Source organism: Sus scrofa, chromosome 2 (genome assembly GCF_000003025.6).
Source record: "Sus scrofa isolate TJ Tabasco breed Duroc chromosome 2, Sscrofa11.1, whole genome shotgun sequence".
In the NCBI taxonomy this organism is placed as follows: Eukaryota; Metazoa; Chordata; class Mammalia; order Artiodactyla; family Suidae; genus Sus; species Sus scrofa.
In genome coordinates this window covers 151,856,694-151,882,255 of record NC_010444.4, presented here as the reverse complement: position 1 = coordinate 151,882,255, position 25,562 = coordinate 151,856,694, and the positions used below count along the sequence as shown (strand labels likewise).

The 25,562-nt window shown below is 51.3% G+C and overlaps 1 protein-coding gene and 1 long non-coding RNA gene across 6 annotated transcripts in view; one reads left to right on the top strand and one right to left on the bottom strand.

Annotated features, from left to right (window-relative positions):
- On the bottom strand, positions 1,277 to 9,841 carry LOC110259546. Of its 4 annotated transcripts, XR_002342032.1 has the most exons (4): positions 9,129 to 9,841; positions 8,496 to 8,618; positions 7,543 to 7,629; positions 1,636 to 6,525 (listed from the first exon to the last, which is right to left on the bottom strand). It is a non-coding gene; the product is annotated as an uncharacterized LOC110259546 (long non-coding RNA). The 4 variants fall into 4 exon arrangements; XR_002342031.1 differs by lacking the exons at positions 1,636 to 6,525; positions 9,129 to 9,841 and adding an exon at positions 1,277 to 1,619 and having other exon boundaries at positions 7,171 to 7,629; positions 8,496 to 8,944; XR_002342033.1 differs by lacking the exon at positions 9,129 to 9,841 and having other exon boundaries at positions 7,543 to 7,960; positions 8,496 to 8,944.
- Positions 9,913 to 25,562, top strand: part of ZNF300 (zinc finger protein 300) — a 30,342-nt gene continuing 14,692 nt past the window's right edge. For both annotated transcript variants that reach the window (XM_021085036.1, XM_021085037.1), the window contains exon 1: positions 9,913 to 10,000. The gene's annotated coding sequence lies outside the window, so the exon portion shown is untranslated. The remainder of the gene's footprint in view (positions 10,001 to 25,562) is intronic.

Here is a 25,562-nt window from a genome sequence, read left to right as displayed (position 1 = left end):
AGGAGGGAGAGGATCAGGTGGGAGGGAAGGAAAAGCTTGAGGAGATCTCCAGAGAGAAAGAGCACAGGTATGAGCACAGTCTGCTCCCGAAACCACTGTACCGACACAGTGCCTTCACAACCAGAAGGCCACCTTTCCAGAAGTACAATTCCACAGGGACCAGCCTGATTCCAGCAAATTGTAGGGCCAAAATCCAAGCCCGGTATTTCTGGGTCCAGAGTTGTGCCTCCAAACCTCCAAGAGGACTCAGACCCGAGTTAGCCTGTCAAACTCTCTAGCCATTGGGCCACCCGACCAAGGACCCATTTCCACTTGCCTGGGGGCCTGAAGGTGAAGTCCAGGCGATGCAGCAGGGGGCACTCTGGTGCTATGGCGCCATCTGGTGGCCATCTGCTCTAACAATCTCAGGCCTCCCTCTGCCTCCCACAGCAGAAGCCTGGTCTGCACTGGCCTGGGCCCCTTGCCAGCCTGATTTCCTAAGTCCTCTCCCTCACAGCACACTGAAAGGCATGATGGGGGGGACTATCTCAGAGTCAGCCAGGGCCCTCACCCCAACTGAGACCACCCCACTCCCTGAAATCAGACACCTTGGTAAGTTAGTGGAACCAGGTGGCCCGGCATCAGCACCCCGCAGCCCTGCACCTGGCTTGAGATCCAGGACCCCCCAGGCATCATTCACACTCCCTGGATTGAGGTAGGTCCCTTGACAGGGTCCCCCACAGAGGAGGAAGGAGGAGGTGAAGATCTCTAGAGAGAAAGGCAAGGGAGAAGCTGAGACCTGCCCCCACAGCACCACCACATTAATGCACTGCATTCATGAGCAAAAGCCCAGCTTTCCAGAAGCCAAATTTCACCGCAGGCTGATTTACAACGCTGCACGCCCAAGATTTAAGGCAGGGGTTTCTGGGTCCAGTGATGTGCTTCAAACTAGCAAAGGGCACTCAGGCCCGAGGCCGCCTGTCAAACTCTCCAGCCATTGGGCCACCTGATCAGGCACAGATTGAACCAGAAATGTGGTGGCCGAACTTTAATCCTCCTCTGAGTTGAGGTACATTGGGTCGCAGCGTAGGAGGCACCAAGTACCCAAATGCAAATATCTAGGTACCCACTTGGGCCTCCACCAAGCCTTTTGCACCCTGAATCTGAGCCTGGTGATGCGGCCATGGTGGTGAGAGTAGGTGGGGGTCGGGGAAGCTCTGCTGTTGCTCCACTCAGGCTGGTGGACAGAGGCCCTCACAGCAAGTCTCAGCCCTTCCTCTGCCTCCCACAGAGGAACCCTGCTCTGCACTGGTCTGGGGCACCTGTCATGTGATTTTCTTACCCATCTCCCTATCAGCACACTGAAATGCACAATGGGGGGCGAGGGGAGTGACTGTCTCAGTCGGCCAGGCCACTCACCCCACCCAACTTTATCCCACTCCCCAAAATCAGCCACCCTCCTTTTAAGTCAGGACAGCAGGCTTTGAATCAGCAGCCTTCCTCCCCGGGACTCTGCTTGGAGTCCTAAGCAAATCAGCTGTGATTCACCTTATGTGGCTTTAGACCGCTTCCTTCAAGGGGGTGTCCCACGGAGGCTGAAGCAGCTCAGGTGCAGTGGAAGATGGAGGTTGTGGAGCTCTCTGGAGAGAAAGACCCAGCCATGAGCACAGTCCATCCCCCCCCCAAGAGACGACAGCACAGGCACACTGCATTCATGACATGAAGCCCAGCTTTCCGGAAGCCAAACTCCCTGCCAGGCTGATTCTAGAAAACTGCACATCCCACACTCAAGCCAGGTGTTTCTGGGGACTGGAGGTCTGCCTGTAAACTAGCGAAGGACACTCCGACCACAGCCTGTCAATCTCCGTCATTTTGGGGCCACCTGACCAGACAGGAATTGAATTAGACACGTGATGGAAGAATTCTGTCCCCTCACTGAGTTGCGGCAAATTGGGCCGCAGGGTCCAAGGCATTATGAACACAAACCAGGCTCCAGGCACCACCTCGAGGTTCCATGGGTCCATCTCCAATCCACTTGGAAGCCTGGACATGCAAACAGGGGGCTGCAGGGGCCTCCGCTGTGCGCTGGCGCCCTCTGGCGGACATGTGCTCCAACAGCAACTCAGCCCTGCCTCTGCCTCCCACAGCAGAAGCCTGATCTGTGCTGGCTTGGGCCACTTGCCAGCCTGATGTCCTTGCTCCTCCCCCTCTCGGGCGCACTGAGATACACTGCGGGGGGGGGGGCATGACTCTCACAGTCGGCCAGGACCCTCCCCCCACACCTCCCCCTCAAATCAAGGACCCGACTTCGTAAGTCACGTGAGCAGGCTCTGACTCAATCAGCATCATTCAGCCGTGGGACCCAGCTTGTAATCAAGGACCACCCAGCCTTTATTCACGTTCCCTGGTTTTAGGAAGCTTCCTTGCAGCAGGTGTCTGAAAGCGGAGGAAGAGTCTTGGCTGGGATGGAAGAGCAACTGTAGATCTCTGGAGGGGAAAAGCCCAGGGGTCAGCTTAGTCCCCCACCCCCAACACCACTGCATCAATGCACTGCATTCACGGCCATATGCCCTGCTCTCCAGAAGCCAGTATGAGGCCAACCAGATGCTAAAACCACTGCACAACCCATGCAGGTCCATTAGCGATGGCCTAGACACGTGATCCTGAGAGCCCAGGTCTCAAGGCGTGTGGACAGAAACAAGTTCTCCCAGAAGGATTTGTTCTTGCAGGGTCAGAATTCTGAAAAGATGCTTTATCGAACTCGCTTTTTCTAACTCTATGCCAAAAGAACCAGTTCTGGAATTTTCAAGAGTTTCACCTGGACCAATTTTTCTCTGGAATCTAAAGAATATTGCAGCCACACAGCGTTAAAGCGTCTTTTTCTTAGTCTTAGGCTCATAATGAAAATCTTCCCAATCAGACAGAATTCACCCCAGAGGGCACCGCAGTGGAACAGAACCAGAACGTCCCATGTCACAAGGCAGAATGGCCATCACAAGCCACAACATCTCATGCACAAAACGCGGGGGGGGGGGCGTCCTAGTCAGAGACCCCCGAAATACAAGATTGCCGTCTCTCAGAAAACCCTCAGAGACCAGAACTGCAGATCCCAGTACAGTGGCTGAAACCTGGCGTCTGTCCACTGGTGTCGAACAGAAACATGGAGACAGAGTTCGGGGTGAAGGAGAAAAAAACAGCCTTATTGCTTTGCCAGGCAGAGGAGACCACAGCCGGCTCATGCCCTAAGGACTGTGCCTGCCTTCGGGAGAGAACAGGAGGTGCTTTTAGAGTTTGGGGAGAGAAAATAGGGGCCAGACAAGGGCGGGGGTGGATGCAAGCTTTCACTCTCCCTCAGAGTCAGTGTTTCGTGGCCCCAGGACTGGTTCCGGTGGTCCTCCACTCTGGTTGTCACGTGTTGGGGGCTTCGTTCTGCAGAGGGACTCAGGCTGTTATGCGTGTTCCTTGAAGGGGATCCAGGACTCGGTCCCGGGGCTGCCCTGCTGCCTCTTGACTGGTCTCCTGTCTCTGCCTCCCCTCCCTTCCCTGATGAGCAGCAGTTTGAACCTGCCCTTTGGGAGCTCAGGGGAGGTCACGGAGGCTGAAGCTGGTTCCCTAAAAACCCGAAGCAGGGGACACAGGAAGGCTTGTTCCCAGGACGCCCCAGTAAATGGAAGTATGCGGAGTCTTCAGAGGGAGGGAGAGTGGCCAGACTGAGAGAAGCGGGGGATGAGGGAGCAGAGCTGGGGCCTGATGTTCGGAATATCAGTCCCGGTGAGGAAGGTGCCTTGCCAGAGTCACCAGCTGCGGCAGAAGGGGACCCCTCCAGGGCCCAGTGTGGGCTCCTGTCTGACACTGGGAAATGAATTGTCTGAGGAGACACACGGCTGGCAGAGGGAGAGGCTTCCTTGGGAAGGACGCCCAGGCGGAGGGCAGCAGGGGAGGGAGCCCAGGAGAACGGTTCGGCCATGTGGCTCGAAGCCTCAGGTGTTACTGGACTGGGGGCCTTCCTGGTGGCACACGTGCTTCTCAGCCGAGACGGAGTCTACGGATCCTGGAGGCTGGTTGTCTGCCCCCCTCCCGCGCCCTCCCAACCCTCCCAGTTTGTCTCCAGGGCAGCACCGTGTTTCTCCTCAGGGCCACCTGCTGTGACACAACTCCTGCAAGGGCTGGGGTCCTGCCTGGCCCAGGGGGGCGGTTTCAGCGGTTCAGTCAACAGTGCCCTAACATGAGCACCATGAAAGGCCCTGCAGAGGGGGCCCGGCTTTCTCGGTCCGCCAGGGCCCTCACCCCACCTGACACCACCCCCCAGCCTGCCATCCCTCAGCCGCCCTGCTTTTTAGTTCACAGGAGCGGCCGTTAAATCCATCTGGACCCTTCAGCCCTGGGGCCCAGCTTTAAATCAGTAACCTCACACCCTTTGTTCACGTCACCGGGTTTTAGGTATTTTTCCCTAACAGGAGGTGGGAAGAGGGAAGGGAGAAAGGAAGCTGGGGATCAATTTCAAAACAAAGCTCACAGGGGGGAGCGTAGCCCATCCCCCAACATAGCACCCCTTTGACACCCTCCATTCACGACCACCAGCCCAAAGCCCTTGCAAGCTGATTCTAGAAAACTGCACATGCAAGATGTGCGCCAGGTATTTCCGGGGCCGGAGCTGTGCCTCCAAACCATCAAAGGGCACGAAGACGACAGACAGCTTGTCATGCTCTCTAGCCGTTGGGCCACCCCACCAGACAAGAACTGATCACAGATAGGAAGGCAGAAGTATGTCTCCTCTCCGAGGTGAGGAAAATGGGGGCAGGTGGTCAGAGGTGTCCTGTACCCAAGCCCCAAGCTCTGGGCACCTCCCTTGGGGCTCCACCGACCCATCTCCTCCTACCTCTGAGCGTGGACATGCGGCCAGGGACCTGCGGGGGGAGCTGCGGGGGCTCTGGCGGCCATGTGCTCTAACAGCAACTCTCAGTCCCTCTGTCTCTCTCAGCAGCCCTGGGGGCACTAATCCTGGGCACCTGCCAGCTCGATTTTGGTCCTCCTCTCCCTCTAAGCACAGTGAAGAGCCCTACAGATGGGGTATTTCTCAAAGCCTCCCAGGATATCCACCCCAACCTGCCACATCCCACGACCTTAAAACACTCAGCTGCCCTGCTGCCCCACTGAGTCAGGAGAGCCAGCTTTAGGTCACCCTGCCTTAAGTCACGAGACACGCCTTTAGGTCAGATCCCCATGACGCCAGTCGGGGACAGGAAGAGGCTCAGGTGCAAAGGCAAGGAGTACGTTGGAGAGAAATCTCAAGAGAAAAGGCACAGAGATGAGCACAGCCTGCCCACCAAAATACCGCTGCACTCCCACCCTTCATTCATGACCTCAGCCTCCGTGTGTCCCTAACTGGACTTCAGTGTCCCTAACTAAGGCCCTGCGCTGTCCCTACCTACAGCACTGCAGTGTCCCTAAAGCCCTGAGCTGTCCCGAACTAAGGCTGGGCAAGGTCCCTTACTCAGGCCCTGTGCTTTGGCCAACTGTGGTGCTGCACTCTCCCAAAGGAGGGCCTGCCCTGTTCCTAAGTAAAGCCTTGTGCTGCTCCCAACTACACTTACGCTGTCCCTAACTAAGGCTCAGCGCTGTCACTAATAAGGCCCAATACTCTCCCTAACTAATGCCCTTAAGCTCTCCCTAAGTAAGGCTTTGAGAGCTCCCTAACTAGACTAAGCTGTCCCTATCCAAGGCCCAGCTCTATCCCTAACAAATGCCCTGAACTATGCCTAACTCAGTCCCTGCCCTCTCCCTAACTAAGGCCCTGCACTGTCCCCAACTAGACCTGGACGAGTGACCTCTCCCTGGGCTGTCTCACACCCACCCCCACTGCCATGGAACTTGAGGGAAGGTGGGACGAAGCCCAGCCAGTTCCTAAGCAGGATGGTGTGGGTTCAGCTGTTTCCCCACAAAACTCACGTGCTGGCTCCCTAACCCCCAGGAACCCAGGATGTGACTGTCTTTGGAGATGGGGTTTTCAAGAGCCGTCAAGGTAAAATGACGCTATGAGGGTGGATCCTGGTCCATCAGGACAGAGGTCCTACAAGAAGAGACCAGGACACAGGCACAGGGGCGACCACGTGAGCACATGGGGAGAAGACGGAGGTCCACACGCAGAGAGAAGCCCCGGGAGGAACCAGCCTGCAGACACCTTGATCTCAGACAGCATCCAAGCGAGGAGACAGGTCTGTTGTGTAAGCGCCTGGACTCAGGCATTTGATGTGGCAGCACTGAGCAGACTCGGACGCAGGGTAAATCAGCCCTCAGGCTGGGCACGCTCCATCCCCTGTGCGTGAGCCTCCGCAGCTGAGGAGGGTCCCCGGGGAGGGCGCGCGAGAGGAGAGTTCAGGCAGCCCCGTGCTGAGGAGGGTCCCCGGGGAGGGCGCGCGAGAGGAGAGTTCAGGCAGCCCCGTGCGCTTGATCTAAGGCACACGCGTTCGTTTTGTCCCGTACACGCAGCCACACCCGTCTGAACCGCAGATCTGGCTTCACCACCACTGGGGACATGAGCTTCACCTGCCGGGGGACACCTCCTCTGTGACTTCCAGAACCACAAGCACCAGGGAGCCCACGCCCACATGCAGTCCCACTTCACAGGACCCAGAGACATGCGCTAGTGCCCTGGTGACCCTGCTGCAGCAGAGCCACCCGGCACCCACCACAGGCCGTGATCCGTTACCCACTCACGGTGCCCACGTTAGCACCCCACCCCCTCCTGGTTGGAGTCCTCCACCCAGAAGCAGGGAGGAGAAACAAGGGGGACAGAGCCTGGGCCCCAACACCCCCTGCCCTGGACCCTCCCATGAAGGGGACAGAGACGTCTTGAGCTTCAGCCCATTGCGGGGGGAGCACTTTGTTCCAGTAACAAACATTCGCCCTGAAAGCTGAAGTGCCTGTAAAACCCTCCCCTTCAGGAACAGAAAGGAAGGCTTCATCTCATCACGTTTCCCTCAAACCACAGCCTGTGCCGAGACCACCTCTCAGGTCATGGTGCTTCAGGGCAGCCCCTTTAAAAGGTGCCTGGAGTCCAACTCCCCAAGGTCTGCCTTCAGCTTAAAGGGGACGTTTCCTTGACCACCAGCCTCACACGCTCCCAAACACGTCTCCTTCCAACCCCCCATTCTAGTCTTGCTGAGCCTAAAGGGACAGTGCCGTCATCACCTGCCGGAAAGTGATGCCTTGAAGCCCGGAGTCATCAGTCGCCTGATGCCACCGAGGATGGACTCCCAGAGGGGCCGGCTCTGCAAGGTAGCCTCTCCCGGACTCAGCCCTGGGCTCCTCTCCACCAACAGGGTGAAGTGGCGGTTCTCACGGGACGTGGTGGAAGCGCTCAGCTTCCAACGCAGCCAGGCCTTGCTCCTTTCCAGGTGCTTCCAGGGTCCTCATTCTCCCCAGACCCGCACGCCCATGGCTGCGTCTGTGCCCGTCAACACAGCACCTTGGTCTTCTCTTAAAACGAGGGTTGGTTTATGCACAGAATTGAATGGTGGCCTGAAAAGCTGTGTCCCCCAGAACACATCAACGGGACCATACCTGGGAAAGGGCCTTTGCGGGTGTGGATGAGGATCCTGAGACGAGGTCATTGTGGGCTAGAGTGGCCCTAAACCCAATGTCAGAGTCCTGATAAGAGACAAAAGAGGGGACACAGACACAGAGGAGAAGCCACCTGAGGTAAGGCAGAGATGGAGGGAGGCAGCCACAGCCTGGGGACCCCTGGACACCCCAGGAGCTGGAAAGGGCAGGAAGGACCCTCCCCTGGAGCCTCCGGAGGGACTTCAGCGCTGAGACACTTGACCTCGGGTGTCTGGTCCCCAGGACTGGGGGAGGATGGGTTCCCGTTGCTTTAAACCACCCAGCTCAGGGTCATTTGCAAGAGAAGCCACAGAATGGCCCCACAGACGCTGCTCTGTAGGATCCTGGAAGTGCAGGTCTCTCTAAAGGCAGATAGAGCCTGGATTAGAGAGACCTCAGAGTCAGCTCTGGGCCCCCAGAAAACCCAAAGCAGAGGCTGGACAGCACAAGGTTGAGGGGTCGAGTCCGAAGGCCATCCCAAAGGGTGCTGGCTGCACACGGCCCGCAGGTTCCTACACCTGCATACAGGAGGGAGCATTTCAACCCAGACTGAGGGCCTTTCACCCGGCTAATTAAGAACCCGCCAGTTACACAGAGAAAACCCTGTGAGGACACCCACTGCCCCGGGGGAACCATCCGAGGCTGGTCAAAGGTGGGGAACGCTCTCCCGCGCAGCAGCAGCCCCCACGGGAGCGCCGTCACCGGAAAGCTGGCAGCCCGTGTCGGGTCTCCGAGCAGATGATGCTCCCGAGCCTTATCCACCCTCCCAGGTAAACCACCTGAGCATGCGCAGACTTTAAAACCTGGAAGAAAGGGCTGGGCGCCAGGAGCGCTCGCTTGCCGAGCTGGCGTCTGCAGGCCACGGGGGATGGTCCTGGCCTCAGGACTTTTCTGGAAGCTTTCCCTTTGCCTACCTGAGTAACTCCTTCTGTCTGAGCCCTCTCTGCCTTTTTTCTTGCTTCCTCACCTCTGCCTGGGGAGGACTTCCCAGGGCAGATTAGGGTGCTCTTCCTTAGCAGGTCGTGGCCTGGCAATTCCTGTGGAAGGGCCAGCAGAGGCCACTCAGGCTGGCCCACCCGCAGGCCATGGCTCCTCACTCCCTCCACACAGCCCCGGCCCACAGCGGCTAACAGGGCAGAAAGTGTGCCCTCGGGTACAGCTGCAGGTACTCTTGCTGCCCGGAGGGGCTATTTAGACAGACCTCAACTCAGCACCTGGGAACAGCTGGGCAGCCAATTCTCGCCCCTCAGGGGCTCATGGTTGCAGGAAATGGGTCTTGCTGCAAATGGGTCAGTACAAGGACCAGGTGTGGGGTCCTGAGGGTCCGGATAGACAAGGGGCTGCAGCTCTAGCTCGTTTTCTAATCATTTTAACTGTCTCATGAGTGGGAGACAATTTCAAGAGACCCTCTTCTCATGAGAGAAATCCTGGAATTAGGAAGAGGAGGGGAGGTGGGTGGAGACAGACCCAGTACTCTGGGTGCATTGGAAGCCTCTGGAAAACCCAGTGGAGGGAGGCTGCACAGAGAGAAGCCCAGGGGCACAGACCTGTCCAGGAGCTGCTGTTTGTTAGTCCAGATCCTGCTCCGAGGTGCTCAGGAACAGCTCTGACCAACACGGGGAGCTCGGGGTGGTCTGCAGTGAGGACCCTGGGCACAGTTCCTGTGTGCTGAGCCTGTCAGGGGGCCTGCCCAGAAGGACGTGGTGCCTGGGAGGGGCCTGCCCACGTGAGCCCCAGGGGCTGCTGGGTGACCACCCAGGTGAGCTGCATGTCCTGGGAAGGGCCTGCCCACGCGAGCCCCAGGGGCTGCTGGGTGACCACCCAGGTGAGCTGCATGTCCTGGGAGGGGCCTGCCCACGCGAGCCCCAGGGGCTGCTGGGTGACCACCCAGGTGAGCTGCATGTCCTGGGAGGGGCCTGCCCACGCGAGCCCCAGGGGCTGCTGGGTGACCACCCAGGTGAGCTGCATGTCCTGGGAGGGGCCTGCCCACGCGAGCCCCAGGGGCTGCTGGGTGACCACCCAGGTGAGCTGCATGTCCTGGGAGGGGCCTGCCCACGCGAGCCCCAGGGGCTGCTGGGTGACCACCCAGGTGAGCTGCATGTCCTGGGAGGGGCCTGCCCACGCGAGCCCCAGGGGCTGCTGGGTGACCACCCAGGTGAGCTGCATGTCCTGGGAGGGGCCTGCCCACGCGAGCCCCAGGGGCTGCTGGGTGACCACCCAGGTGAGCTGCATGTCCTGGGAGGGGCCTGCCCACGCGAGCCCCGTGCAATGGGAGGGGCATGTGAACAAGCATCCCTTCTCTGCAGCCAGCACAGGGTTGCTTAGAACAAAGTCTTTATGGGCAGCGATGGGATGAGGTGAGAGCCAGCAGATGCTTCAGGTCCTTGGACACCCACTGAAGCTCACCCAGAGCAACAAGGTCAGTAGGTGGGTGCTGGCCACTGTGCTGCATGGAGGAGGCCCCACGGGTACCTCTTGCTTCTTCCATCTGACATGGAGGCTTCCCTAGGACAGAGTGGGCAGTACACCCGGGCTGGTGGGAGCTCCTGGTGACACTTCAGGGGACATGGGAGGGAGGAGCCAGAGTGGGTGCTCAGGTGGAGCCATGGGGTTGGGGTCTTTCTGGGTCTGGGCTGGGAATGGACGAGCAGGTGGTGAGTGGGACCCAGTGAAGCTGCCCTGGTGGCACAAGTCTAAACTCACCTCACGGGGAAAGGCCTCCTGGGTGACCCCAAAACAGGACTGTAAGACAAATTCCAGCAAAGGAAGGACTTGTAAAACAAACCCCAGTGAGGGGAAGGATTGCACTGCCCCTAAGAGGAGGCTCTGTGAGCCGGTCCCTTCACAGGGGGCGCGTGGAACCTACTGGAAGTGGACCGGCACCTGGGTGGGTGGAGGGTGCAGACCCCACTCCGTGGCCCCACATCTGCGCTTCGGTGGGTTACTTGGCTTCTCCGGGCCTCGGCTTCCCAGGTTGCTCGTGGGGTGACAGAAGCACGGGCTGACTAGTGATTTGCTCCTAACGGGGCGGCGAGGGGTCTTGGGAAATCTCCGGGAACGCCGTCCTGAGGGGACTCGCAGGTCCCGTTCCCGCAGATTTTACTGCAGGGTCAGGAGGGCAAAGCCAGCAGACTGGCAGCAGAGCCCGGGGATGGGCCAGTGTGTGTGTGTGGGGGGTTCCCCTGTTTCCTTGGAGGGGGAGGCTCCGGCAGGCAGGACTCCCTGGTGGGCACGGCTGGACCCGCCTCCACGGGCTCCTTGACCCAGAGCCTGCGGGGCCACCGCTGGCAGGGCCCGGGGACGAGAGCGGTCACTCCCCCCACACTGCTCAGCTCCTCCTCCCCAGGGACCAGAGGGAGGTTCATCCCACACCTGGAAGCGTCCAGACCTCAAGGCCCAGCAGCCGCCATGGGCCCCCAGGAGGCGGCAGGACAGACCCCTCTTCCTGCCCAGAACGTGGGGTCCCGGTCATCAACAGGAGAAGAAGGATGGGGGGCGTCCCGCGTGGGAAGAGTCCCGGGCAGCTCGTGTACGCGGCTGTCCACACCAGGAGTGAGGGCTGGGGGGCCATGGACGCTGGGAGGGCCAGACTGGGGGCCTGAGGACTGGCCAGGGGCCCGTGGAGGGTGGGTCGAGCTTTGCCGGTGCCAGGCTCGGACTCCACCAGCCGGCTGTCCCCTGGTCCCTGGGGAGGAGGAGCAGAGCAGCGTGGGGGAGTGACCGCCCTCGTCCCCTGGCCCTGCCAGCGGTGGCCCTGCAGGCTCTGGGTCAGGGAGAACCTGGAGGCGGGTCCAGCCATGCCCACCAGGGAGGCCGGGAGGCGTCGGGCAAGAAGCACGGATGCAGTCGGCCCCTGGACACACGCTTCCGAGCCAGCGTCCGTGCGCGCCCTTTCCCTGCACGTGGGCGTCACGTCCACAGAGCAGTTCAGCTTCTAGATGCTCTGATACCTGGTATGTCCACTGCCCGTGAAACGGCGCATCTGACCTGGCGCCCGGGCTGCCTCTGGGCCCCTCCTGACCAGACATCTGCAGCCAGTGTCGCATGGCATGACTGCTGGGTAGTGTGGGGCGTTGGGGGGGATGAGGACACACGGTGCAGGCCCATGGGACTGGTGCTGGGGCTCTGAGTGCCCCCTCCACTCACCCCAGGGGCAGAGACCACCGCCGCTTACAGACTCTACTGAATCAAGTCCCATGGTCCCTGCTCGGGCCCCAGCCTGGCCGAGGCTCTCTGCCCTGTGGGGAAGGTTCCTTCTCCTATTTGGGACCCCTGCTCCTGCCATGGACACCCCCATCCCCAGGAGGCCTGCAGGGAGGGGTGAGGACTGGGCCGTGAAGAACACAGGGCAGCCCTAACTGCAGCAGGTGCAGGGGGTGCTCGGCTATTTGTCCCCCAAAGGCCCAGGATGTGGGCGTCAGGGCTGTGAGGGCGCTAATGTGAGGGGCCACCTCCTCCTGGGCTCCCCCGGGGGTGCTGCAGGGAGAGCATGTCCTTGGGTTACTTTGCAACCCTCCCTGCCCTCAGCCCCACCCTAGGCACCCGCTTGCCCTATTAACAGGCTTTACCTGGTGTTTCTCACCGACAGGCCTGCCCTGGTTTGAGTGTTGTGTGGGAGTCCAGTGACCAGCAACCTGCGTGTCCTATGTCTGGGGAGGGAAGGAGCCGGGCTCTCACATTTCCGCCCCAGCACACAGGGCGGCAGGCAGCAGACCCAAGTTTTGTTCTGGCAGAAGCTCCCTTTCTCTGAACAAGGCCACCCTCCCATTATGCTCCCCAGGGACCTTGGGACGCTTCCAGCAGCAGAGCCTGTCCTAGGGAATTTCACACCAAGGCCCTTTGCCGTCCCTACGGCCCTGCTCTGTCCACCTCTAGAAGGAAGTTTCCCCAACTGTGTCTCTGTCTCTAAATAAGTCCCCAAGCTTTGCCTGACTGAGGCCCTGCTGGGTCCCTAACTAGGGCCCTGCTCGGTTTGCTAGTAAGTCCCTGCAGAGCTCCTCGCTAAGCCCTCCATGGTCCCTGACAGGGGCCCTGCACTGTCCCTAATGAAGGCCTAACCTATCCCTAACTAAGCCCTGAGCTGTCTCTAACCCGTCAGCTCTGTCCCTAATGAAGGCCCTGCTTGGTTTCCTAGTGCGCCCCTGAGATGTACCTGAGGAAGCCCCTGCAGTGCCCCTCACTAAGGCCCTCTCTGTCTCCTCTAACTAAAGCCCCGAGCTCATCCTGACGGGGGCCTCGAACTGTCCGTGGCTGAGGTCTGAGCTGTCTCTGTCCAAAGCCCTGGGCTGCCACTCATCAGACGGATCCTAACGAAGGACCTAGACTATGTCCAACTACAGACAAAGAACGTTCCTAATGCTGTCCTCAACTTAGACCCTGCACTGTTAGTAAGGTGCCAATTTGTCCTGCACGGTCCCTAACCACTCTGGCCAAGTTATGTCCCCAACGGAGGCTTTGGCTGTCATAACCAAAGCCCAAGCACTATTCATTGGGCCCTGCTTTCCCTAACTGAGGACCTTATGTGTCCTTATATTAAGGTCATATATTCCTTTACTAAGTCCCTGAATTATCTCCAACTACGGCCATGAGTCTGTCCTTAAGTCCTGCTGCTGTCCTCCCCTTAGGCCCTGAACTGTTCCTAAGGCTGTGTTCCTAACCCTACCTGAGGCCTCCACAGCCCCTAAGGCCCTACACTGCCCCTAACTGTCACCCTGAGCTCTAACTTCCTGACTCTCTCCATAACTAAGACCCTGAGTTTTGCCTAACTAAGGCCTTGACTCTCTCCCAAACTAAGGCCCTGAACAGTCCTTAACTAAGGTCCTGCACTGTCCTTAACTAAAGCCCAGTTATGTGCCTAACTAAGGTCCTTGCTGTCCATACCTAAGTACCTGACACTGTCTCTAACTCAGGATCTGCATTGTCATAAACTGAAGCCTGTGCCATCCCCAACTAAGACCCATATGTGTTTTTTAACTAATACATTTATGTGTCCTTAACTAAGGCCCTGAGTTAGCTCCAGCTAATCCTCTGACTCTGTCCCTAATTAAGGCCCGGTGCAAGGTCTAGCTACGGCCCTAACCTTAAGAAAAGTCCTAATGCTGTCCCTCAGAGTAGACCCTGCACTGTTTTTAAGGCCAAGCATTTATCCTAACAATGCCCAGGACTATCCCTAACCAGGGCTTTACACGGCCCTGTTCTGTCTCCAAATAAGGCCAGACAGTAGGCCTAACTGAGGGCCTGGGCTGCCCCAAACTGTCAGGCTGGGCTCCCAGCTAACCTGTCCAGACTCTTCTTCTACCTATGGCGCTAGGTTGTACCTGAGTCCTAGGGCTGACCCTACCTAAATCTCTGAGCTTTCTCTAACTAAGGCCTTGACTCTCACGAGGACTAAGACCCTGTGTTGTCTGTAACTAATTCCCTTGAACCGATTTTAACTAAGGCCGTACACTGCTTCTAACGAAGCCCTCATCAAGCTGTCCCTATCAGGCTGAACTCTCAACTAATGTCCAGACTGTATGGCTCTGGGTTGAACCTAAGGCCCTGGACTGTCCTTAACTGAATCCCTGAGCTTTCTCTACTTAAAGCCTTGACTCTCTCGAGGACTAAGACTCTGTGCTGTCCATAACCAAGGCCCTGGGCTCTCTCTCAAAGAAGCCCTGACATTGACCCGACCTTAGTACCTATTTGATCTGCAACTAAAGCCCTGACAGTGTGCCTAACTTAGGTACTGTGCCGGTCCCAACCAAGGCCCTGAGATTTCTCTAAGGCGTTGACTCTCCCCAGACTAAGACTCTGTGCTGTCTCTGAGGCCCGGCTGTCCCTAACTATCACCCTGAGATCTCTCCAACTAACGCCCTGACGCCTGTTGTAACTGCGGCCCCGGGCTGTCCTTAACTAAAACCGCGAGCATGGTCACAGGCCTTGACTATCTCACTATCTAAGGCCCTGCACTGTCCCCAAATAAGTCCTGGAATGTCCCAACCTGTGTCCCCAGACTAACCTAACTGGCTCTAAGTTGTCTCCAGTTAAGGCCCTTACTTTTTTATGAACTAAAGCCTGGTCTTCTCCCCAAATGAAGCCCTAGGCTGTCTCTAGATAAGACCTTCAGCTTTCTCTAGTAAAGGCCCTGATTCTGTCCCTAAGTAGGGACTCGATGTTGTCCCTAACTGAGGCCCTCAGTCTTCCAAACGAATGCCGTGTAATGTTGCTGCCTAAAGCCCTGTTCCTTCCCTACTGACACCGCACTCTGTCCCTGAGAGCATGCGCTGTCTCCAGCGAAGGCCCTGAGTTATCTTGAAAGCCTCTCTGCTGTACGTATGAAGACTCTTAGGTATCCTCGTAAGGCCCTTACTAGCCTTTAATTAAGGCTCAGAATTATCTCAACTGTGATTCTGAATCTGTCCCTGTCTAAGGCCCTGTGCTATGTCCCTAAGAGAAGTCCATACGCTCTCCCTCACTGAGGCCCTGGCCCTTTCCCACCTAAGTCCCTATTCTTTTACTTTTTTTTTTTTTTACATTTTTTTTATTACTGTTGATTTATTCTGTTCTGCCAACTTCCGCTGGAGAGCAAAGTGACCCAGTTATACACATACATATACATTCCTTTTTCTCACATTATCCTCCATCATGTTCCATCACAGGTGATGAGAGACAGTTCCCTGTGATACTCAGCAGGTCTCATTGCCCGTCCTCTCCAAATGCATCGGTTCTCACCTGATAACCCCAGAATCCCAGTCCATCCCACTCCCTCCCTGCTCCCCCCAGCAAACCAAGCCTGTCCTCCATGGCCATGATCTGTGTCTGTTTTGTAGATCAATCATTTGTGCCATATTTTAGACTCCACATATAAGTGATATCATATGATGTCCTTCTCTAACTTATTTCACTCAGTATGAGCGTCTCTAGTTCCATCCATGTTGCTGCAAATGGCATCATTCTGTCCTTTTCATGGCTGAGTTGTGTTCCATGGTATATATGTACTACATCCTCTTAATCCATTCATCTGCCAAGGGACATTACTGTTTCCTTGGCACTGTATTAAGCAAGGTCCTGCCTTATCCTCAAGGCCCTTCACTGTCCCTAAGACCCGTAAGAATCCTTAACTAAGCCTCTGACTCAGTCCTTAACTAAGTCCTTGTGCTATGTCCAACTCTAGCTCTGACCCTCTCCCTGAGTCCTCATGCTGTCCTCAACTTAGATCCTGCACTGTTTCTCAGGCCCTACGATGTCTGTATTTATTTAATGCCCCAGGCTAGCCCTAACTGAGGTTCTGACCCGGCTTCTATCTGTGTCCCTATTTGATCTCCAGCTAAGGCCATGACAGTGCAGTGCCTAACTAAAGCCCTGGGCTGTCCCTAACTAAGATCCTGTCACGTCTTAGCTAAGGCCACACACTGCCCTAAACATAGTTCCACATTGTGCCAGGCACTGTTCCTGAATAAAGCCCTACCCTGCCCTAAATAAGAACCCACAATATTCCTAACTAAGACTCCTCACTGCCCCATTTGTGACCATTATGTGTCCTTCACTAAGGCCTGGAGTTATCTGTAGTGAAGATACTGTGCGCTGTCAAACTAAGGCCTTGACTTTGTCCTTAAGAAGAATCCTAGGAGTTCCCGTCGTGGCGCAGTGGTTAACGAATCCGACTAGGAACCATGGGGTTGCGGGTTCGATCCCTGGCCTTGCTCAGTGGGTTAAGGATCCGGCGTTGCTGTGAGCTGTGGTGTGGGTCTCAGACGCAGCTCAGATCCTGCACTGCTGTGACTGTGGTGTAGGCCAGTGGCTACAGCCCCGATTCAACCCCTAGCCTGGGAACCTCCATATGCCATGGGAGCGGCCCTAGAGAAGGCAAAAAGACAAGACGAAAAAAAGAAAAGAAAAGAAAAATCCTAGTGCTGTCATGAACTTTGACCCTCTACTGTTCCCAAAGTCATGCACCGTCCTAAAGCGAGGCCCAGTTATGTCCCTAACTAAGGCTCTGGCTGTCCAAACCTAAGGCCCCACATTGTCCCTAAGTAAGGCCATCTACTATCCCTCAATAAGACCCTTATGTATTTTTAACTAAGACCTGTATGTGTCCATAACAAGCTTTGAGTTATCTTCAGTTAGGGCCCTGACTCTGTCCCTAGCAAAAGCCTTTTTTTTTTTTGGTCTTTTTGTCTTTTTAGGGCCACACCTGTGGCATATGGAGGTTCCCAGGCTAGGAGTCTAATTGGAGCTGTAGCCACCAGCCTACGCCACAGCCACAGCAATGCCAGATCCGAGCCGCATCTGCAACCACGGCTCACAGCAACGCCAGATCCTTGACCCGCTGAGCGAGGTGAGGAATCGAACCCTCAACCTCATTGTTCCTAGTAGGATTCGTTTCTGCTGTGCCATGACGGGAACTCCCCTAACAAAAGTCTTCATGTTGTCCTCCACTTAGACCCTGCCCTCTTCCTACTGTCCACTTATGTCCCCCTTGCTGTCCATACCTAAGGCTCTGACACTGTGCATAACTCAGTCCCTGCATTGTCCCTAACTAAGGCCCTTTATGTTAACTAAGGCTGAGATTTCACCCACCTCAGGAACTGAGTTACCACCAACTACGGCCCTGACTCTGTCTCTAAGTAAAGTCCTAACACTGTCCCTAACACAGGCCCTGCACGCTCCCTAAGGCCCTGGCCGAGCTCTAAATGAGGCCTTGGCAATGTTCCTGCTGAAGTCACTAAGGCATCTTCACCTAAGATCCCGACGGTGTGCCTAACGAGGGCCCTGCATGTCCCTGGCCAAGACCCTACCTTGTCCTTCACTGTAACCCTGAGCCCTCCCCAGATAAAATCTGGAATCTTTCCATAACTAGGACACTGGGCTCTCCCTACCAAAACCCTGTGCTTTTTCAACTAAATTCTTGAATTTCCGCAGAACTAAGACCCTGTGAAGTCCCTAAATAAGGCCTTGGGCTATCGCTTGCAACACACTCCAAAATGTGTTCACCATGCCGGAAAAGCCCGATTTGGTATGAAAAGGCACTCTCTTCACTGCTGTGGAGACGCAGGGCATAGCTAGCTAGGCTGCTACCTGCATGTCAGCAGTCCTGCAAGTGTCACAAACAAGAGGCTTCTATCTTCCTACATGCAAAGTGTACGCCAGTGACAGAGCTCACCAGGCCCAAGGGTGGTTTCCTCTGGTAACCACCCCACCCCTTTGATAAGCATAATTTTGATTATGTGTCTGTAAGTTTATTTCTGTTTTGTACGTACACTTGTGTCCCACGTTAGCTTCCACATAAGTGATGTGATATGATGCCTGTCTTTCTCCGCCTCACTTCATTTAGTGTGATAATCTCTAGGTTGCTCTGTGTTGATGCAAATGGCATTATTTCATTCTTTTTTATGGTTGAGAAGTATTCCATTGTATGTATGTACCACATCTTTTTTATCCATTCATCTCTTGATGGACATTTAGGTTGCTTCTATGTCTTGGCTGTTGTAAATACAGCTGCTGTGAACATTGGTGCATGATTTTTATGAATTAGAGTTTTCATCTTTTCTGGATGTATGTCCAGGAGAAGGATGGGTGGATAATGTGGGAACTCTACTTTTAGTTTTTTAAAGGCATTACATATAAATTTTAAAATAATTTTGTCTCAGTCTACAAAAAAAAACTTGCTGTGATTTTTAATAGAAGTTATTTAAACCTATAGATCAATCTGGGGATAATTAACAGATTTGCTATTTAGCCTTCAAATCAATGACCGTGGTATGTCTCTACATTTATTTGATTTCTTTCAATGACATTTTGTAATTTTCTTCTTTTTTCAGCTTAAAGATTTTTTTAAGATTTTTTCCATTGTAGTTGATATACAATGTTCTGTCAATTTCTGCTGTGCAGCAAAGTAACCTAGCCATACATATATTTTTTTCCCCTCACATTTTCCTCCATCATGTTCAATCACAAGTGTTAAGGTATAGTTCCCTGTGCTATACAGTGGGATCTCATTGCTTATCTAAATGCAATAGTCTGCATCTATTACTCCAAACTCCCAGTCCATCCCACTTCCTTCCCCCTCCCCCTTGGCAATCACAAGTCTGTTCTCCAAGTCCTCGAGTTTCTTTTCTGTAGAAAAGTTCATTTGTGCTGTGTATTAGATTCCAGATATAAGTGATATCATATGGCATTTGTCTTTCTCTTTCTGGCTGACTTCACTCAGTATGAGGGTCTCTAGTTTCATCTATGTTGCTGCAAATAGCATGATTTTGTTCCTTTTTTATGACTGGGTAGTATTCCATTGTGTATATATGCCACATCTTCTTAAACCATTCATCTGACAATGAACATTTAGGTTGTTTCCATGCCTTGGCTGTTATGAATAGTGCTGCAATGAATATAGGTGTGCATTTATCTTTTTCAGTGAAAGTTTCATCTGGATATATGCCCAAGAGTGGAATTGCTGGATCATATGGCAGTTCTGTATTTAGCTTTCTGAGGAAACTCCATACTGTTTTCCATAGTGGTTTTACCAGTTTATATTCCCACCAACAGTGCAGGAGGATTCAGTTTCTACACACCCTCTCCAGCATTTGTTATTTGTTGACTTGTTAATGATGGCCATTCTGACTGGTGTTAGGTGGTACTTTATTGTAGTTTTGATTTGCATATCTCTAATAATTAGTGATGTTGAGCATTTTTTCATGTGCCTGTTGGCCATCTGTATATCGTCTTTGGAGAAATGTCTATTCAGGTCTCCTGCCCATTTTTCAATTGGGTTGTTGGGTTTTGTTGTTAAGTTTTTGTAAGTTGTTTGTATATTTTAGCAATTAAGCACTTGTCAGTTGGATCATTTGAAACTATTTTTTCCCATTCTGTAGGTTGTCTTTTTTATGGTGTCCTTTGCTGTGCAAAAGCTTGTCCGTTTGATTAGATCCCATAGATTTATTTTTGCCTTTATTTCTGTTGCCTTGGGAGACTGACCTAAGAAAACATTTATAAGGTTGATGTCAGAGACTATTTTGCCTATGTTCTCTTCTGGGAGTTTGATGGTGTCTTGTCTTACATTTAAGTCTTTAAGCCATTTAGAGTTTATTTTTATGCATGGTGTAAGGGTGTGTTCTAGTTTCATTGGTTTACATGCAGCTGTCCAGTTTTCCCAGCACCACTTGCTGAAAAGACTGTCTTTTTCCCATTTTATATTCTTGCCTCCTTTGTCAAAGATTAATTGACAGTATGTATCTGCATTTATTTCTGGTTTCTCTATTCTTCTCTATTGGTCTGTACATCTGTTTTGGTACCAGTACAACACTGTACTGATTACTAAAATTTGTAACATTGTCTGGGAAATCGATGCCTGCTGTTTGTTTGTTTTTCTTTCAGTTAGCTTTGGAAATTCTGGGTCTTTATGGTTCTGTATAAATTTTTTGATCATTTGTTCTAGTTCCATGAAACAGAACTGCAAGTCTGCAGGTCTCTGGAGCTCTCTTTCTATATAGCTTTGTCCACTTTGGTCCTTGGCTCTGGGAATATAGCTTCCTTGGTGTCTCTATACAGTTAGTTCTTTCTCCTCCACTTTGGAGATCTGCTGGCCCCTGCCCAGGCTCTCTTTTGTTGTGTTGTATCTGGAAACATTCTCAAGGCAGTGGACTGGGCAATCAAAGGGGTCACCTCAGCTTGTTTCCCATGTCTCAGGGAAAACTGACCTTCACTGTCTTATGTCAAATGCCTTAAAACCATTGTTTCATACACTTGTTTGGATTTTCCATTGATTCAGGTGAGAGTGTACACCCATTCCATAGTATTTCATTTTGGCTGAAGCAGAAGTTTGGAATTTGTTTATAAAATTTAATTATGTAGTATAATTAAATAAAATTTTTTGTGGTTATGAAGTCAAATCAACCAAACATAATATATTCAAAGAAGACTAGGTACAATCTCTGTCCCTTCTGTCTTATTTCCTTCCTCCCTGGGTAGCAAGTGTCTAAAAGAGCCACCAATAACTCCTACATCCTAATATTCATGGCCTTTTTTAATACACTCTGCATGAGTAAGCAGCTTCTCATCAATGGCGTATGACAATATTTAGGGGACGGCACACATATAATAAGGTCATAGAAAACTGTGACTTCGATCCTGCTTATAGAATCTTTCCTTCAACTCCTAAATGAGCAAGTTGCAAGTTAGAGACCTGCCTGGCAAGGTCCTTTGGGTGGCTTCCATCAGATAACCAGCAGAGACAGGAATGTTTGTAGTCCAGCAATCCGAGGCATTGAATGCTTCCAGCAGTCATGTAATTGAGCATGGACGTGAATCCTTCTCCATTTAAGTTTTCAGATGAGAGAGACCCAGCCTGGGTCAATGCCTTGGTTATGGATTTGTGGAAGACCCTGAATAATCCATTTCTAGATTCCTGACTGACAGAAACTGAAACAATAAATGTGTGTGTTTTAAGCCATTAACTTTTGAGGTAAATTGCTACATTTCTTTTTTTTTTTTAGAGAATTAATTAATTTTTTTCTTTTTGATCTTTTTAGGGCCACTCCCGAGCAAATGGAAGGTCTCAGGCTAGGGGTTGAATCAGAGCTGTAACCATCAGCCTAGGCCACAGCCACTGTAATGCCAGATTAAGCCACATCTGTGACCTATGCTGGAGCTTGCTACAACCCAGATCTTTAAACCACTGAGCAAGGCCAGAGATTGAACCAACCCGCATCCGGATGGATACTAGTCAGGTTCCTTTTTTTTTTTTTTTTTTTTGGTCTTTTTGCCATTTCTAGGGCCACTCCCATGGCATATGGAGGTTCCCAGGCTAGGGGTCTAATCAGAGCTGTAGCTGCCGGCCTACACCAGAGCCACAGCAACACAGGATCCGAGCAGCATCTGCAACCTACACCACAGCTCACGGCAACACCGGATCCTTAACCCACTGAGCAAGGCCAGGGATCGAACCTGAAACCTCATGGTTCCTAGTCGAATTTGTTAACCACTGAGCCATGATGGGAACTCCCCTAGTCAGGTTCTTAACCCACTGAGCCACAAATGGTAACTCCCAGTTTCTACATTTCAATAGGTAACCAATAATATCTTTTGTAAACTACATTTATTTGATGTATTTTTCTTCCATCATTTGTTTATTTATTTGCCCCATCAAAGGCCAGGGATCAGACCTGAGCCACAGCTGTGGCAACACTGGTTCCTTTAACCTGCTGCACTGGTCTGGGGATTGAACCTGTACATCCTGGCAGTGCAGAGATGTTGCTGACCCCATTGCTCCACAATGGGAGATCCTGCTGTTTATTTTTTAAGGTAAGCGTATATACAGTTGATCTCCATTATTCACAGATTCCACATCTGCAAATTCACCTACTTGCTAAAATGTATTTGTAGCTTTAAAATCAATATTCACCTTGCTTTTGCAGTCATTAGCAGATATGCACAGAGCAGCCAAAAATCTGAGTGGCCCTATGCATACATTCCCAGCTGAGGTTAACACAGGATGCTCTGCATTCCTATTCCAGCTCTCATACAGAGATGAACAGAGTGTGGAGATGGTTGGGGCGATGCAGTGCAGTGCAGGAAACTCCAGGTCTGGGGCCAGTTGTGCAGGATTCGAATCTAACTCTGGTCCATGTTTTTGAGTGACCTCAGGCACTTAACTCTTCTGAAATTTTTGGGTATGCACAAACTAGAGAAAATAGAATTCAACATGATCAGTTGTTTTAAGGTTATAATCTTAATTATATAAAGTTGTAACCTGAGATTGTAATATATTTTACATTGATTTATTTCCCTTTGGAAAAATGGCTCAATATTCACTAATTCTGTGTTCATAGCAACTTAGTAGAACATAGCTACCATGAATAAAATGGTAACAGCAAATTATTTTCATTTTTTTCTACTTTGTTTTCCTCATGTATCATCATATCCTGAAGTTCCCTCTGTATTAGTACATAGAGAAGTTTCTCTTGTCTTTCTCTTACAGCTGAATGGTACTGTTTTGTGTGTAACTTCCTGTAATGTATATAACTAGACATCTTTTAGTGGATGTTTGGGTTGACTGTTGTCTTTTGGTTTGAAAAATGATACTGCACTTTTTTCCCAATGTATCTTTGAGATATATTCCCAGAAGTGGAGTTTCAGATTTAAAGGATGAAAGCTTACATGTAGTGTTGTGGTTTTAGAGATGTGTCCTTGCATTCTTCGATGATCTTCTCTTTAAGAGGTGGAACTCAATTCTCACTCCTTTCATTGCAGGCATCCTTAGTGACTCACTTTAGACAAATAGAATACAGAAGAAGCAATGAAATGTCATTTCCACTTTAGGTTATAAGAAGACTATGGCTTCTGTCTTGTGCAGGCACCCTCATTCTCTTTTCCTTGACTCACTCAATTGGGTAGAAGCCATGTCCATAACATGAAGCAGGCTTGAGAGAAGCGAGGCCCCTACAATGTCATGAGGATAATCAAGTAGCCTAGGGAGATGCCCCCATGGTTAGGAACTGAGTTTGGAAATTGAAATTCTGAGGCTTGTTATCAGCCACTTGATTGAGTTTTAGAAGCATAACCTCCTCCAGTTGAGCCATGAAATAATTCCAGCCCTAGCTGACAGCTTGATGCAGCCTCATGAGAGACTAGACCTGAACCACCCAACTAAGCTATTCCAGAATTCTCAACTCATAGAAACTAAGATGCTACAACAATATTTATAATTTCAAAGTGCTAAATTTCAGGTAATTTGTTACACAGCAATAGATAACACATATATGTAGTTTTGCTAACTATTGCCATGTCTTCAGTATAGGGGCTATACCAGTTTTCTGTCCCAGTAGCAATATATGCGAATTCCAGCTTTCCAAGCCCTTACAACACTGTATATTTCCAGACTTAAAGTGCTTTTTTAAAAAAAAGCTAATAGATGACAAATAGTATTGTATTATGGCTTTCATTTTTACTCCTTTCATTTTGAGGGACACCTCCTCTCCCTTCAACTTACTTTTTAATGAAATGGTAACGCGAGGACATCCCATCACTCTTAGGATAAAGAACTGACATTTTCACAATTTCTCCCTGGATCTTCATGATCTGGCCTCTTCCCATACCAACTTCCACTGGTATCACTGTTGAGGATTCTGAACTAACCATTAGTAGAGGCTTAGTGCCTAACACAGTGACTACACTGTTGTCAGAACAAGACATGATGGAATTGCAGAAGTTTACACTGGAATGCTCACCGTTGCCTATTTTGTACCCTCTTATCTTGACCACATGTTAAGCCTTTCCCTGACCCCATCCCCACATACCTCTAAATTTTGGCTTGTGCCCAAGTTTAAACATACGCTAAAGGACTAAGGATATGCACAACATTCTCCCTCAGCGGCTTATTTCAGAACCTGAAGCCCTGTAAACATTTCCTGTTAAAGTGCCCTGGTTTGGCCGCTTAAACACCTCCAGCTCTTCTTCACCCCCCCACTTTAAAAGTTTTATTAAATAGTTGATTTACAACATTGTGATAATTTCTGCTGTGTAGCAAAGTGTTTCAAGTCATACGTGTACAAACATCCATTCTCTTTCAGGTTCTTTTCTCACTTAGATGATCACATAATACTGGGTAGTGTTCCCTGTGCTATATATAGCCGGTCCCCTTTGTCCAATCATTCCATTTACCTCAGTGTGCATATGCCAATCCCAAACCCCCAGTCCATGTCTCCCCCTTCCACCTGCCACTCTTTGGTAAGCATAGGCTTGTTTTCAAAGTCTGTCCATCTGTTTCTGTTCTGCAAATAAGTTTATCCTTTTTTAAGATTCCACATATAAGTGATCTCACATGATATTGTCTTTCTCTCTTACTGACTTCACTTAGTATGATAATTTCTAGGTCTATCCATGTTGCTGCAAAAGGCACCATCTCATTCTTTTTTATGGCTCAGCAGTATTTCATTGTATATATGTACCACATCTTCTTTATCCGTTACTCTGTTGATGGACATTTAGGTTGTTTGCTTGTCTTGGCTAATGTAAATAGTGCTGCAGTGAACACTGGGGTGCACATACCTTTTCAGTGGTTTTTCCTGGATAGATGCCCAGGACTGGGGTTGCTGGATCATATGGTGGCTTTATTTTTAGTTTTTTGAGGAAGCCCCATACGTTTTTCCATAATGGTTGTACAAATTTACATCCCCAGCAACAGTGTAAGAGGGTTCCCTTTTCTCCACACACTCTCCAGCATTTATTGTTTGTAGACTTTATGATGATAGCCATTCTGGCTGCACACCTCCACCTCTTGAAAGTTCCTGCTAATTTTTCTTTCTTTTCTTTCTTTTTTTTTTTTTTTTTTTTTTTTTTTTTTTTTTGTCTTTTTGCCATTTCTTGGGCCGCTCCTGCGGTATATGGAGGTTCCCAGGCTAGGGGTCGAATCGGAGCTGTAGCCACAAGCCTACGCCAGAGCCACAGCAACACGGGATCAGAGTCGGGTCTGCGACCTACACCACAGCTCACAGCAACGCTGGATCGTTAACCCACTGAGCAAGGCCAGGGATCGAACTCACAACCTCATGGTTCCTAGTCAGATTCGTTTACCACTGCACCATGACGCGAACTCCTGCTAATTTTTCTTACTTCTCCCTATTAAAGCCTTTTTCCTTTTGATTTTGTGAGATGCTTGTAGATTTCTGAGATTGGTGCTTTCTCCCTATTGCAGCAATCATTCTTCATATCTAAATCCAGATCTTTTTATTTGACATGGGAAACAAAACTGCTAATGTAAAATTGCTCCTTATTTAATTATACACAAAAAAATGGATCTTGTGAAATCTATGATGATTCAAAATCGTATCTATTTATGCACATGAAACACCAGTTAGCACGAATTTTTTTAAAAGTATAAAAGATTGATGTGTGGTAAAGGTTATAATAAATGTTTCATTTTTTTTAACCAAGGGATTTTTTTTTCCCCCTGAAATCTAACCTCCTCACTCTCTTCCTCTCCTTTCCTTCTGCTGTTTTAGGTTCCT